We start from the raw sequence: 15,422 nt of genomic DNA, 5'->3' as shown, positions 1-15,422 counted from the left end.
TCAGGTCCCACTTGTTTACTTTTGTTTTTATTTCCATTACTCTAGGAGGTGGGTCATAGAGGATCTTGCTTTGATTTATGTCATCAAGTGTTCTGCCTATTTTTTCTTCTAAGAGTTTTATAGTTTCTGGTCTTAACATTTAGGTCTTTAATCCATTTTGACTTTATCTTTGTGTATGGTGTTAGAAAGTGTTCTAACTTCATTCTTTTACATGTAGCTGTCCAGTTTTCCCAGCACCATTTATTGAAGAGGCTGTCTTTGCCCCATTGTATATTCTTGCCTCCTTTGTTAAAAATAAGGTACCCATAGGTGCATCAGAGAAGGCAATGGCACCCCACTCCAGTACTCTTGCCTGGAAAATCCCATGGATGGAGGAGCCTGATAGGCTTCAGTCCACGGGGTCGCTGAGAGTCGGACACGACTGAGCGACTTCACTTTCACTTTTCACTTTCATGCACTGGAGAAGGAAATGGCAACCCACTCCATTGTTCTTGCCTGGAGAATCCCAGGGACGGGGGAACCTGGTGGGCTGCCAGACGTCTATGGGGTCGCACAGAGTCAGACACGACTGAAGCAACTTAGCAGCAGCAGCAGCATAGGTGCATGGGTTTATTTCTGGGCTTTCTATCTTGTCCCATTAGTCTATATTTCTGTTTTTGTGCCAGTGCCATACTATCTTGATGACTGTAGGTTTGTAGTGTAATGTGAATTCAGGAAGGATGATTCCTTGGCTCCATTTTTTATTTTTAAGATTACTTGGCTATTTGGGGTCTTTTGTGCTTCCATATGAATTTTGAAATTTTTTATTCTAGTTCTGTGAAAAATGCCATTGGTAATTTGATAGGGATCGCATTCAATCTGTAGACTGCACTTGATAGTATAGTCATTTTCACAATATTGATTCTTCCTACCCAGGAACATGGAATCTCTCTCCATCTGTTTATGTCATCTTTGATTTCTTTCATCAGTGTCTTATAATTTTCTGTGTGCAGTTATTTTGTCTCTTTAGGTAAGTTTATTCCTAGATATTTAATTCTTTTTGTTGCAATGGTGAATGGGATTGATTCCTTAATTTCTCTTTCTGATTTTTCATTGTTAGTATATAGAAATGCAAGTGATTTCTGTGTATTGATTTTGTATACCGCAACTTTGCTAAATTCACTGATTAGCTCTAGTAATTTTCTGATACTACCTTTAGGGTTTTCTATGTACAGTATCATGTCATCTGCAAACAGTGAGAGCTTTACTTCTTCTTTTCCAATCTGGATTCCTTTTATTTCTTTTTCTTCTCTGATTGCTGTAGCTAGAACTTCCAGAACTATGTTGAATAATAGTGGTGAAAGAGGACACCCTTGTCTTGTTCCTGATCTTAGGGGAATGCTTTCAGTTTTTCTCCATTGAGAATAATGTTTGCCATAGACTTGCAATATATGGCCTTTACTATGTTGAGGTTTCCTAGTGTTAGATGGTAAAGCATCTGCCTGCAATATGGGAGACCTGGGTTTGGTCTCTCAGTCAGAAAGATCCCCTGGAGAAGGAAATGGCAACCCACTCCAGTACTCTTGCCTGGAAAATCTCATGGATAGAGGAGCCTGGTAGGTTACAGTCCATGGGGTCACAGAGAGTTGGACATGACTGAGCGACTTCACTTTTCACTTTATGTTGACATAGATTCCTTCTATGTCTATTTTTTGAAGAGTTTCAATCATAAATGGGTGCTGAACTTTATCAAAGGCTTTCACTACATCTGTTGAGATTATCATATGGTTTTTCTTTCAATTTGTTAATATGGTGTATCACATTGATTGATTTGTGTATTTTGAAGAATCCTTGCATCTCTGGAATAAACCCAACTTGATCATGGTGTATGAGCTTTTTGATGTGTTGCTGAATTCTTTTTGTTAAAATTTTGTTGACGATTTTTGCGTCTATGTTCATCAGTGATATTGGCCTGCAGTTTTCTTTTTTTGTGTGTTCTTTTTCTGGTTTTGGTATCAGGGTGATGGTGGCCTCATCAAATGAGTTTGGAGATGTTCCTTCCTCTGCAGTTTTTTGAAGAGTTTTAGAAGGATAGGCATTAGCTCTTCTCTAAATGTTTGACAGAATTCTCCTGTGAAGCCATCTGGTCCTGGGCTTTTGTTTTATGGGAGATTTTTGATCACAGCTTCAATTTCAGTGCTTGTAATTGGGTTGTTCATAATTTCTATTTCTTCTTGGTTCAATCTTGGAAGATTGAACTGTTCTAAGAATCTGTCCATTTCTTTCAGGTTATCCATTTTATTGCCATATAGCTGTTTATAATAGTCTCTTATAATCCTTTGTATTTCTGCATTATCTGTTGTAACCTCTCCTTTTTCATTTCTAATTTTGTTGATTTGATTCTTCTCTCTTTTTTTCTTGATGAGTCTGGCTAAAGGTTTGTCAATTTTGTTTATCTTCTCAAAGAACCAGCTTTTAGTTTTATTAATCTTTACTATTGTTTCTTTCATTTCTTTTTCATTTATTTCTGCTTGGATATTTATGATTTCTTTCCTTCTACCAATTTTTTTTCTTCTTTTTTCAGCTGTTTTAGGTGTAAAGTTAGGTTGTCTATTCGATGTTTTTCTTGCTTCTTGAGGTAGGATTGTATTGCTATAAACTTCCCTCTTAGAACTGCTTTTGTGGCATCTCATAGGTTTTGAGTTGTCATGTTTTTGTTGTCATTTGTTTCTAAATTTTTTTGATTTCCCTTTTGATTTCTTCAGTAACCTGTTGGTTATTTAGAAATGTGTTGTTTAATCTCCGTGTGTTTGTGTTTCTTACAGTTTTTTGCTGTTGTTGTTTGTAATTGATATCTAGTCTCACAGCATTGTGGTTGGAGAAGATGTTTGATATGATTTCAATTTTCTTAAATTTACTGAGGTTTGATTTGTGACCCAAAATATGGTCTATTTTGGAGAATGCTCCATGTGCATTTGAGAAGAAGGTGTATTCTTCTGCATTTGGATGGAATGTCCTGAAGATATCAATGAGATCCATCTCATCTAATGTATCATTTAAGACTTGTGTTAAATGATACATTTAACTTATTAATTTAATTTATTAACTTATTAATAACTTATTAATTTCTGTTTTGATGCTCTGTCCATTGGTGTGAGTGAGGTTTTAAAGTCTCCTACTATTATTGTGTTACTGTCAATTTCTCCTTTTATGTCTGTTAGTGTTTGTCTTATGTATTGAGGTGCTCCTATGTTGGGTGCATAGATATTTACAATTGTTATGTCCTCCTCTTGGATTGATCCCTTGATCATTATGTAGTGTCCTTCCTTATCTCTTGTACTATTATTTATTTTAAGGTCTATGTTGTCTGATATGAAGATTGCTACTCCAGCTTTATTTTGCTTCCCATTTGCATAGAATGTATTTTTCCATCTTCTCACTTTCTGTCTACATGTGTCTTTAGGTCTGAAGTGGGTTTCTTGTAGACAGTATATATATGGGTCTTGTTTTTGTATCCATGCAGCCAGTCTGTGTCTTTTGGTTGGAGCATTTAATCTGTTTACATTTAAAGGAATTATATATGTTCCTATTGCCATTTTCTTAATTGTTTGGGGTTGATTTTGTCGATCTTTTTCTTCTCTTGTATTTTTTGACTATATAAGTCCCTTTAACATTTGTTATAAAGCTGGTTTGGTGGTACTGAATTCTCTTAACTTCTGTTTGTCTGAAAAGCTTTTTATTTCTGCATCAATTCTGAATGAGATCCTTGCTGGGTAAAGTAATCTTCGTTATAGATTTTTCCCTTTCAGTACTTTAACTATATCCTGCCATTCCCTTCTGGCCTGCAAACTTTCTGCTGAAAGTTTTTTTACATTTTGTTTTCAAGGTTTATTTTATCATCTTTACTATCATTATTCTGAATTCTTTTTCAGGTAGTTTGCCTATTTCCTCTTCATTTATTTGGATTTCTGTGTTTCTCATTTGTTCTTTCATTTGTGTAGTATTTTTCCACCTTTTCATTATTTTTTTTAAACGTATTGTGTTTGAGGTCTCCTTTTCCTAGGCTTCAAGGTTGAATTCTTTCTTCCTTTTGGTTTCTGACCTCCTAAGTTTGGTCCAGTGGTTTGTGTAAGCTTAGTATAGGGTGAGATTTGTGCTGAGTTTTTTTGTTTGTTTGTTTCTTTTTCCTCACATGAGGCATCCTACACAGGGTGCTACTGGTGATTGGGTGATGCCAGATCTTGTATTCAAGTGATTTTCTTTGTGTGAGTTCCCATTATTTGATACTCCCTAGGGTTAGTTCTCTGGTAGTCTAGGGTCTTGGAATCAGTGCTCCCACTCTGAAGGCTCAGGGCTTGATCGCTGGTCAGGAATGAAGATTCCACAAGTAGTTGTTATGGCATTAAGTGAGATTAAAACAAATACCCCCAAATGAGAAACCAACGAGGAACCCCAGACAAATGGCAGTTACAAAGTCAGGCAAATGATAATTAAAATAATGGAATATATACATATACACCCATAAGCAAAGTCAAAACAGTCCAACAAAAATAGTAGATTGACCTGATGAACAAAGAAAATCATAAATTATATTTACCAGTTTAGAACAAAACTAACTAAAGCACAAACTAGAAAACAAAACTAAAGCAAAGTGCTAAGTGGGAAATAAAGCAATGAAAACAAAACTAACAAATACGTTGAGAGGAAAGGAAAGAAAGAAAAGAAAGAATAGATATGCAAAGCTAAATAGAGGTAGATGAAGAAGATTTATATACATTAAAGATTAACTTCAAGGTGAAAAGAACAGTAGGAAAGGCAAACAAAGGAATAAAAAATATAATAGGTTTATAAGATTAAAATTTAAAAAAGAGAAAAGAAGAAAAAAAGAAAAACTCCACAGAACTGCAAAAGCCCAACATAGAGGCAGAAGTTTATAACAATAATAAAAAATGTGACTGAAAAAAAAAAGTTTAAAAGCTTAATTAGATTTCATAGTGCCAATAAAATCGACGACTACAACAGAGGGGGAAAAAAGGACCCCCCCAAAAAAATCCAAAACAATCTATAGAACAAGTCAAAACGTAAGAATAATAAATGTTTTTCTTGAGTCACTGCTGTCCGAGCCCTTTTCCCTTGCTGGGAGTTACAGTCCACCTCACATCCCTAGGGTGCCCTCCAACACTGTGCTGATCTCTGAATCTACAGTGCGGTCTGTTCAAACTCTAATCTGGTCCTACGCTTGTGTGTTCTTGCCTCCAATGTCCACAGCTATCAGAACTAGTGCGTTTTCTTTTATGGGAGCTCTCAATCTCTGTTTATATATTCTATAGACATGGAGTCTGCCTAGTTGATCATGTGGATTTAATCTGCAGCCTGTACAGCTGATGGGAAGGTTTTGGGTCTTCTTCCTTAGCCACACGGCCCCTGGGTTTCAATTGTGATTCTATTTCCACCTCTGCATGTGGGTCATCCCCTGGGGTTTGCTCCTGATGCTGCCCTGGAGGACTTGGGTTTGCCCCTGTGAGGGTCAGGTGTGGAGGTGGTGCATCTGCTTGAGTCGCAGGGGTTCTGGCAGCACCAGGTACTCAGGGGAGTTGGTGGCTAGGGTGCCAGGAAATATAGTGCTCCAGAAGGGTATGGCAACCAGTATTGGCCAATACACTCCAGTATTCCTGTCTGGAGAACCCCTCTCCCTGACAGAGAAGCCTGGCAGGCCACAGTCTATAGGATCGCAAAGAGTTGGACATGATCAAAGCAACCCTGTGTGTATAGATGCAAGACTTTTTTTGCCTGTGGCAGCTCTGCCCCAGTGAGAGTTGAGTGTGAAGGTGGCACAGCTGCTTGGTTTGCAGGGACCCTGACGGCACCAAGTGTGCAGGGACATGGACTGCCTCCGGCTCGGGAGTTATGGCCCTATCGCAGTCTTTTTTTTGAGCCTCTTGTAGCTGGTGATCAGAAGGCCTCTTTGGCCAGTCTTTCTCCATAACTCTGCCCATTCAGGCACTTAGAGGGCTCCCTTGCCTGGGGCCCTTCTCTGTTGTTTGGTGCATTGGGCACATAGAGGGGCCCCCTGGCTGGGGTCCTATTCTGTAGTTCAGTGCATCAGGCCTTTGATGGGCCTGCCTCTCTATTGTTCAGCTGCCGATGCTGGTGTGTAGGAAGAGAGACACTATGGTGATGGCTCCACTCCTTATGTGTGACTCAGCAGTATCACCTTGCTTCCATGGCTGCCCAGCTTTCCTCCACAGGCATTTCCCACCACAATCTCCCCCTTCACATCCCCTCCATCCGTCTCTCCGCAGTCAACAGCAGCCCTTGCCCTGTGATTGCTCCCTAAACTCCAGCTCCCAGCTGATGTGCCTTCCAGGGGGACCTGAGTCCCTGTCCAGGGTATGTATGGCCGCAGCAAGGACTGTCTGACTCTCATTCCATTTAGGCTGCCACAGTTCAGCTGTTTCACTCTCAGCCTTAAATGCTTCTCCTCTGACTCAGACAATTGTCCTGATGTGGGGATCAGACCCCTGCTTCGGTTCCCCCACCTGCTGAGGGCAGGTCCAGTCCTACTAACACTCTTGTTTTTTCCCTCTAGTTCCTTCATCCTACCGAGTTTTGTGTGGCTCTATATATTCTTTTCTGCTGGTCAGGTACTCCTGTCCGCTCTCAGCTGGTGTTCTGCATGCACTTCTGTGTCTGACGGTGTATTCCTGATGTATCGTGGAGAGAGATGTACTCCACATCCACCTACTCCTCTGTCATCTTGTTCTCCCTCCTCTCCCGAAGATGCAAATTATATTAGTAAAACATACAGCTATGAAATATTTTTTGCTATGTCATTGCTTACAAATAATAGTCAGCAAACACCTGACTGTTGCTTATTAGACATGTTATACAGGCCATTCTTAGCACATTCATGTATATGGAGTTTAAGAGAAGGGTACTTGTGTAGAAGAAGATTTAGTGATCTTTAAAACTGAGTTCAAATAGTTATTCTTCTCAGAAATGGGAAAGAATCAAGAATGAGGAAGAGAGAAAAAGTATGGCCACAAAATACTTCTGGACAACCTCACCAAAACCAAAATAATAGACCTTGTGCTACTTTATCAGCCTGAGCTTTACTGCCTGAAGGAAGAGAAGGCAGAGGGGAGAGACAGAGTGAAAGTAGATGGATAGAACAATGTGTCCTTAAAATATAGCTTAAATCGGATTCGGGGATAACGGGGAGAGAGCAGCCAAAATCAAACCAAGCTCTAAGTCCAAATGACTGGGTAGAAATGTAATACTGTTAGCTAAGATAGGGTAGAAGATAACTTAGGATGGGGTAAGAGTTTATTTTAGTATACATTATAGTTGGGGACTGGTGAGATACATAGGTTAAAGTTATAAGCAGGCATCCAATAAAGAAGTTGAGGTGAAGAGAGATCTGGGAGCTTTTTTGAGAATTATTTATGAGAGAGAGGAGGCATAGGGAGAATGAGCAAGGACAGAATGATGGAGACCACTCACATTCAGAGACACAAGGAAAAAGATGATCACTAAAATATGAGTGGTCAGAAAAAAACAGATTAGTGGTTGCCTAAGGCTGGGAGGGATGCGTGATTGGACAGGGTGGCTAAGGAATGTAGAGTTTCTTTTCAGAGGTGATGAAAATGTTTTAAAATTGACTGTGGTGATTATTGCACAATTCAGTGTATATTGAATATAAAAAGCCATTGAATTGTACACTTTGGATGAGTGAATTGCATATCCATAAAGTTTTCAAAATTTTAAAAAATATATTATTGGTCAGAAAGAGAGAAAGTAAACCAAGGCGGTGAGGTGGTAGAATCAAGAGGAGGGCAAAGTCAACTGTTCCATGTGCTAGAAGAAAGATAATGCAATGATATGAACTCAAGGACAGTATGCTAGGAGAATGAAGTCAGATTTTAAGATACTAAGTAATGAGCTGAACAATGAAAAATTAAAGTTAAGAAATACTTTATACTGACTTTTTAGATGGTTGTGGAGTGAAGGAGAAAGATAGGATAACAGTGATATTCCATCATATTTACATTCCACTTTAGGGCAACCGTATACTGCCACCTACATTATCCTTTTTGATGGTATCTCAAGGAGATAGTCTTATAGGTAGATAAGTGGGGGGAGATGCATCAGAGGAATAACTGGAAATACAGATAGACAATGAAGAAATGGATGGAGTTAGTTTTCTATGGTAGTGAAAGAGAGAAGAATTTAGTGCTGGGAAAGGGTAGGTATTTTTAAAATTAATTCTATTTTATTTTAATGTAATTATATCCCCATCCATACAGGTCACAAAACTAAATACCTAGGAGTCATCATAGACTTCTTCTTTATTTCTGATCTCTTATGCCCGATGACTGTGCTATGCTTAGTCACTCAGTCGTGTCTGACTCATGACCTCCTCCAGGAGATCGTCCCAACCCAGGGATCAAACCCAGGTCTCCTGCACTGCAGGTGGATTCTTTACCAGCTGAGCCACCAGGGAAGCCCAAGAATACTGGAGTGGGTAAAGCCTGTCCCTTCTCCAGGGCGTCTTCCCAACCCAGGAATCAAACCAGGGTCTCCCGCTTTGCAGGCAGATTCTTTACTAGCTGAGCCACCAGGGAAGCCCAAGAATACTGGAGTAGGTAAAGCCTGTCCCTTCTCCAGGGCGTCTTCCCAACCCAGGAATCAAACCAGGGTCTCCCGCTTTGCAGGCAGATTCTTTACTAGCTGAGCTACCAGGGAAGCCCCTAACTGGATTAGAGTTGCTTTCAAATGTTGTGTTAGTTTCTTCTATACAGCAAAGTGAATAGTCACATGTATATGTATATCCTCTCTTCCTTGGATTTCCTTCCCAATTAGGTCACCACAGAGCATTGAGTAGAGTTCTCTGTGCTATACAGTAGGTTCTCATTAGTTATGGTGGCTCAGACAGTAAATAATCTGCCTGCCATGTGGGAGACCTGGGTTCGATCCCTGGCTCAGGAAGATTCCCCTGGAGAAGGCAATGGCCATCTACTCCAGCATTCTTGCTGGGAAATTCCATGGACAGAGGAGCCTGGTGGGCTACAGTCCATGGGGTCGCAAAGAGTTGGACATGACTGAGTGACTAACATTTTATACATAGTATAAAATATAACACTTCATACATATACACATCCATAGTGATATATGCCAATCCCAATCTCCTAATCTCACCCCCTCACCCCCTTGGAGGACACCTTTAATTTTGAAAAGAAAGAAGATAAGGTGAGTTGGTGAAAATATTTTTGAGGTAAAAATAAGGGAGATTCATGACTCAAGACCTGAAAATAATCAAGGTAACCTTGAATCAAGGGCCCAGCTGATAAGAGAAATGTGAAACATGTATGGAAATGATGATGATGTTGGCATAAAGTCAAAACACTGACTCTCTACTAAGTCACTAGCTCTCCAGATCTCTTATATAATACAATAGTCCTCCCACTAATGCAGTGGTGAGTGGATATTGAAAGTACTGGAATCAAGAGCCAACACTCTTAAACGACCTGGCAAAAGCATTAGGAGAAGCTCATCCACTATAAATTCAATTCACAAATCTGCTTTCAGCTCCCACGCCCAGTCCACTCTATAGGAAGCAAAATGTTAAGTAAATTGTTAGAATAATGCATTCCCACAGGACATGACATCCTAAAGTTTTTAAAACAACAGAAATGTCACCTTCAACCACCCTCTTTAGAGGCTCTGCTTTTTCTAAGATAGTACTCACGTGTTTATAACTTTCTTCATTAAAAGGTATGTATACTAAGAAATAAATTCAAGTTTTTACTCTATGAGCCAACATCCTGAGAGAGGAAAATATGATAGGCTTTCTTTCTTGGATACAAAGTTCACGTGACATGTCCACTCAGGCCCTGTGGTATCTTAGCCAGACATCCAGAGATTCTAGCATTTTGGTTCTAGTGACTTAGTAGAGAGTCAGTGTTTTGACTTTATGCCAGTTGGTAGAACCAACTCTACCACTAAAATACTAATTATTCTATTACCTCTTACAGAAGGTAAAGGTTACTCTCTCGGCATGCTTGATGCATCTCTTTCCACAGGAATCAAATTTGAATGAACTGGAATTTCATTTCATTAGAAATTCAATTCAACCAATCATATTACCTCATCTTCCTGGTTGTGACTGGTTTGAGGAGAAGTATGTGACTTAAGTTGGTCCCATGCAAATCATGCTTGAAATTGTTTTCAGATTGGAGCCAAAAAGGAAGAAACCTTCTTTCTTTGCTGATAGAAGAGCTGCTTAGATGAGAAGAGATCAAGGTTGCTAGGAGCCATGACCCCCATGGCATGGAGAAAGCCATCTGCAAAGAATACCAGACAAACTAGTTAGAAATAGAGAGGGAATCCTGAAAATGTTCTTGCCACAGAATCCAGACATCACCAGAACCTTCAGAATGTTCACTACATCCTGTGTTTGGGTTATACCAGCCTTTTGGAAGGGCAAGTTAGGGTTCAGTCATTGGCAAACCAAAGTGGTCCAACTTGTGAAAGGATATCTTATACTTACAGTGTGTTCAATAAATACATACTGATTACCTGGTTGCTTTGATGTCAGTGTTCTTTCCGTACTTTTTGCTTCTGCACTTTCTTTGTGTCCTATGACTTCATTCTCAATAAGGTTTGATCAAAAGCAAGCCTCCAATTTCCTAGTAATAACTGCGTACCATAGCCCCCAACCTTGACCAAAGTCATTTAATATGTCTGTGCTTCAGTTTCTTGATTTGTAAAGTATGGCAAATAATAACAGCAGCTACTTGTTTAGCCATCTACCGTATTTCAGGTACTGGCCTAATGCTTAACATATATTATTCTAATTTTTACAGCAATTTTCTAACACATTCGTAATGATCCCCATTTAATAGATGAGGATGCTGGGATGCAATGAGTTTAAATGAGTTAACCAAGGTCATACAGTTTGAGCGACATAATTCTGATTCATAACCCGGGTTTGTCTGAGCCTGTGCTCTTTCCAATGTCCCATGATGCCCTGCTTATTCAAAAAGCTTGTGTGCATAATAAGATAATGCAGGTAAAGTTGAAAATGGTAAAAATCATTCTCCAATTGACAACAAAAATGTGGAAGTGGACCTAAATATTAACAAGGAAGATTTAGGTTAAGGAGAACATTCTAACTACCTCATTATGGCATAGGAAGAATAATTGAAAAAGTGCTGAATCTCATATATATGAGAAACTTTATGAAGAGAGAAAGTGCAGCCACGATTCTGTTCCATGTCTGAAGCCTCAGTAAAACTCAGAAGGATATAAGTAGGGAAGCTTTGCTAAGCATGGGAGAACTGAAGTTCTTCTCATTTTTGCCATTGAACCATTAATACCTAAGACTTGGCATTTCCTCTGTGGTCCTATTAATGCAGTATGCTTATACGATATGAAGATTTTGACTTATAGATCCAAATGATAATATCAGCAGTGTTTGAAAGGAACAAACATATAGTAATGCTGTATATGTATCATTAAAATATATACAAATCCTATTTTGATCTATGATCACTATCTTGTCTTAATTCTCAAATTTAGCTCACTTTAATCATGTACCTCATCATTTGTCTTTTAATGACAGCTTAAATTGAGAGTTTTAAGTGGCTCAGCAAAACATAATGCAAATGGGGGGGGTGGCGGATAATTCCAGTTTATTAGTGTTATACATATTGAGGAAAACCTATTATTTTTTTCCCTCTAGATTCAGAAAGAAAAAATAAACCATTTATTTCTTGGTATTCTGCTGCCATAGGTAGGTTCACTTATCTTTTAACCTATATTGTATGACTGTTGTACAAGTGTAGGTCCTATGGAGTTGCACATTAATCTTTACCAGTAAAATAAGCATCACAGGGTTAATACCAGTTTGGCTGAAAGAATTATGCAGTAGAATTATTTATAAGGGAAAGTGGTGACTTAGTTTAATTTATTCAATATTTTTCTTTTGAAGCATCTCATTACTTTTAAAATCATTTCATAATCCTTTATACATGAGCCAATGAAATATTTTGAGCTCTAAAGAAAAGCGTGAAGTCTATATGATAAATCTGAACAACAAAAGCACTTGTAACTTGTTTTGTAAGTTTCATGCCTTATTTTCCATTTTTGACACCGAAAAGTGCATTTTCTGTCAACTGTGAGCAAATTTCCCTTTTGCCTTTAATGAAAATAGTGCATTAAGTAGCCAACTGCTGCAGAATTACAGAGCAAGTTAGCTAAAGGTGGATCACATTGGACTACCACTCAAAGAAACAAGATGCATAGCAGATGGAAGTCACACATGTGGCTTTAGGGAGAGCACACCTGTGCCAGATGCATGCCACTTTTCAGTAGCTGCCAAATATGCCTTTAATTAAGAACATCTTTAATTTTTTTCTTCAGATCAAGTCAGCATTTGGGGGTGGGATCAGGGCAGGGGACTCTGGGGTGCAAATATCTGGTGAAACCCACCAGAGAAGAAGCCTTCGTTTGTCAAAGTGACACGAATAACTTTAGTTGAAACATGTTTGTGTATATATATATGTGTATTTGCCTTTGTTTAGTAGCACGGTTATTAGCTAAAATAATTGTCCAAAAAATTGCTCTGTCAGTCTCACTTTGATGTAAACACAGTGCGGTCTACACATCTAATATGACCTTTGTGCCCAATCGTGTTCGCAGGTGATCTTTGTACTCTGTGTGCAGCAGTATTTGGTTTGCATTTAAAGTGAAAATAATGGCTGTTATTTTTCTGGCATTACTAAGATAAACCGAAAAATAATAAAGAAAAATGCCTTACAAAAAAAAAAAAAGAAGGAAAAGACTCAGTCTATGCATTGAATGACATTTTGTAGTAAAACTCTGATGCTCTTCAAGCTGTAATGACTACTCCAAACAACTTCAAGGAAAGCACATTATAAATACCTATTTTATGTCCATTTTCTTCATTAGCTGTGAGTACTTTGGGAACAGAAATTGTGTCCTACTCATCTTTTTATCTCTAGAATCTAACATAGCTGAAATATGGCATCGGTTACATTATCATCTTCATAGGTCCTTGGAACTTTAGTCTTCATAGACTTCTTCCATTAAAAAACATATTAAAAATTGTATTTTATTACCATGTTGTTACAAAGGTAAATATATTAGCATTACATATTTTAATATTTTTTTAACCTAAAAGTTAATTTTTATTTGCACAGCTAATTTGCACAGCTCCCTAAAAGTATTGTGGCCTCCAGGCACTGTGCCTGTCTTGTCTGTATGTGTTAAATATAATTTTGTGAAATTAATGAAAGGAATAAATAATTTTAAATTAACACCTACCTGATAGCATGATTCTTAGAGCTTCTATAATGGAGTAATGCCCGGCTTAAAATAGTTTTCAAAACAACTAATTAATAAAATCATCACAAAGTACTAACATTCATTTAATCTGAAGCCAACTATTGAAATGTACCTCTGCAAACAAAATTAAAACCCAAGAGCAGTGCAGAAGCCTGTCAAAGTGGCAAAATAAATATTTTAAAATAATAACAGAGGTTGCTGTAATTCTGAACAAATAGAGCCCACCTCTTAAAACAGTGAAAAGTAAATAGTTTCTTTTTGAAATTCTGACATTCCAAGAGAGTCAGTTCATAAGGTGGATACTTTAAAAAATGTGGGCTTATACTTGGAGCCGCATGGTTATTGACTATAATTTAGTTAAACGTGTGCCCAGAACTCTGGCCCTGCTGCCTTTCACAACATTGCTTTTGGAACTCAGCACTTCTCCACTGTTGTTTCCAGAGACATCTTTTTTATATAGAAAATTGACTGATGAAATCTTAGGCATGAATAAATGCTAATGTATATAATAAATTAAAATGCTGTCATTGTATAAGAAAGGTTTGTTGGCTAACTGTGCTATTCCTTCTAGTAATTCAAAACCTAGTGTTTAATTTACAGAATGAAATGGGGAAATCAATTATTCAGTTCGTAGTATGGCAAAACTGGTTTTCAAAATAATGTTTTGGGAGGCAACCAGGCTGATTTCTCCACAACTTAAAATGTAGGGTCAAATCTGAACAGTTTTTTCCCACTTCAAAATGTATTGAACAATGTTCAAACTATGAGGAAGCATTTTTGGATTGCTTGGACAACGTTGTGTGCAAATTAGTACCTGGATAATAATTCAGATTCACCCTTCCAAAAAGGATATCATACATATAAAGTGGAGCTAGTATTTATGGGATGGACATTTACCAGAATAGCTCTTAAAGGCTACATTATAAAAGTGCATTAAAGTTGCCTAAATTAATTAACCATTGAAACTGAAATGCATTCAGCTAATGGATTCTGCCTTCCCAGAAAGTGCCCTCTTTTAATAATAAAAAAGCAGAAAAACATGTTTTTTCCTTCTCTTTTTCATAACATCTAGCCTTCTGAGTAACAGCGGGAGGAAGAAGGGGACTGCCCAGACATGGCCTGGGCCATCAAGAGAGAGAGGTGGTCCAGAGATCAGACACTCTTGCATCTCCTCTCCAAGGGCAAATGGGCCGTCTCAGCAGCTGCCATATCCTTCTGCCCTTCGAAACAGAAAACCCTGCTAGAGTTTCAAACTTACCTCCTGAATCGCATTACCAAACTGGCAGCCTTGCCAGATCCCTGTCAATGCCTGTTATATGTGAAGGTGGTGAAGGCTTTGAGGGGCTTGTGAACAGGAAAGGGCATTTGTGTTTGGGAGGGGGCACCACCTGGCTTAGCTACCTGCCATCCACTGGGTGGTTCTGGAGATGAAACGAATACAACAGAGGAGGAGGACACCCAAGATTACTTGGTCCATCTCATGCTAGCAGGGAGAATCCCTGTGCATGGTTGAACTCATAAGGGGTCTTGTATTGAGTGTGCTAGTTATCCCAAGGCACATACTGCAGAGTTCCAAAGATCGAGGTTGTGGACTCAACTCACAGTTATTCAGGCAGCCTTTCAGCCAAACAAGCCCTGTATTTTCCCACATTTCCCAAACGACATCCTCCTCTGGTCATCTTATTGCTGGTGAGCCATTCCAGCAGAGGGCAGGCAGGGGAAAGGAGAGGAGCCATATATTACAGCGTGTGTCTAGAGTGTTCTGAACAAGTTAAGACAAATTTTCTGGATTACTAAGAACAACAAAGGTCTTTCTGTCCAAATATTTTTTCTCCTGTCTGTCTGTATAAGGTGTTGCCAGTTTTTGGGAGCCCCTCTCTCAAGGAATTCACAGTCTGGTTTGGGAAGGCAAAAGAAAGACACGGAATAGTGAAAGAGCCAGGCTCAAAAGTCATCCCAAGTAAATTCATGAGTTTCAAGAGAAGGAAGAGAGTCTTTGGGTACAGCATTTATAGATTAAAAGTATAAATATCAATAAACAAAGAGTACAGAGTAGTGACAGTCAGTGTTTGGGC

The 15,422-nt window shown here is 38.6% G+C and overlaps 1 long non-coding RNA gene across 2 annotated transcripts in view; it reads right to left on the bottom strand.

Annotated features, from left to right (window-relative positions):
* LOC109556117 (uncharacterized) overlaps nt 1-15,422 on the bottom strand; it is a 113,468-nt gene that overhangs the window by 17,646 nt on the left and 80,400 nt on the right. For both annotated transcript variants that reach the window (XR_011565824.1, XR_011565823.1), the window contains one exon: nt 10,126-10,322. This is a non-coding gene — a long non-coding RNA (uncharacterized lncRNA). The remainder of the gene's footprint in view (nt 1-10,125; nt 10,323-15,422) is intronic.

The sequence above is a fragment of the Bos indicus genome, chromosome 3, assembly GCF_029378745.1.
Source record: "Bos indicus isolate NIAB-ARS_2022 breed Sahiwal x Tharparkar chromosome 3, NIAB-ARS_B.indTharparkar_mat_pri_1.0, whole genome shotgun sequence".
Taxonomy (NCBI): Eukaryota; Metazoa; Chordata; class Mammalia; order Artiodactyla; family Bovidae; genus Bos; species Bos indicus.
This window is presented reverse-complemented; position numbering and strand designations above follow the sequence as displayed.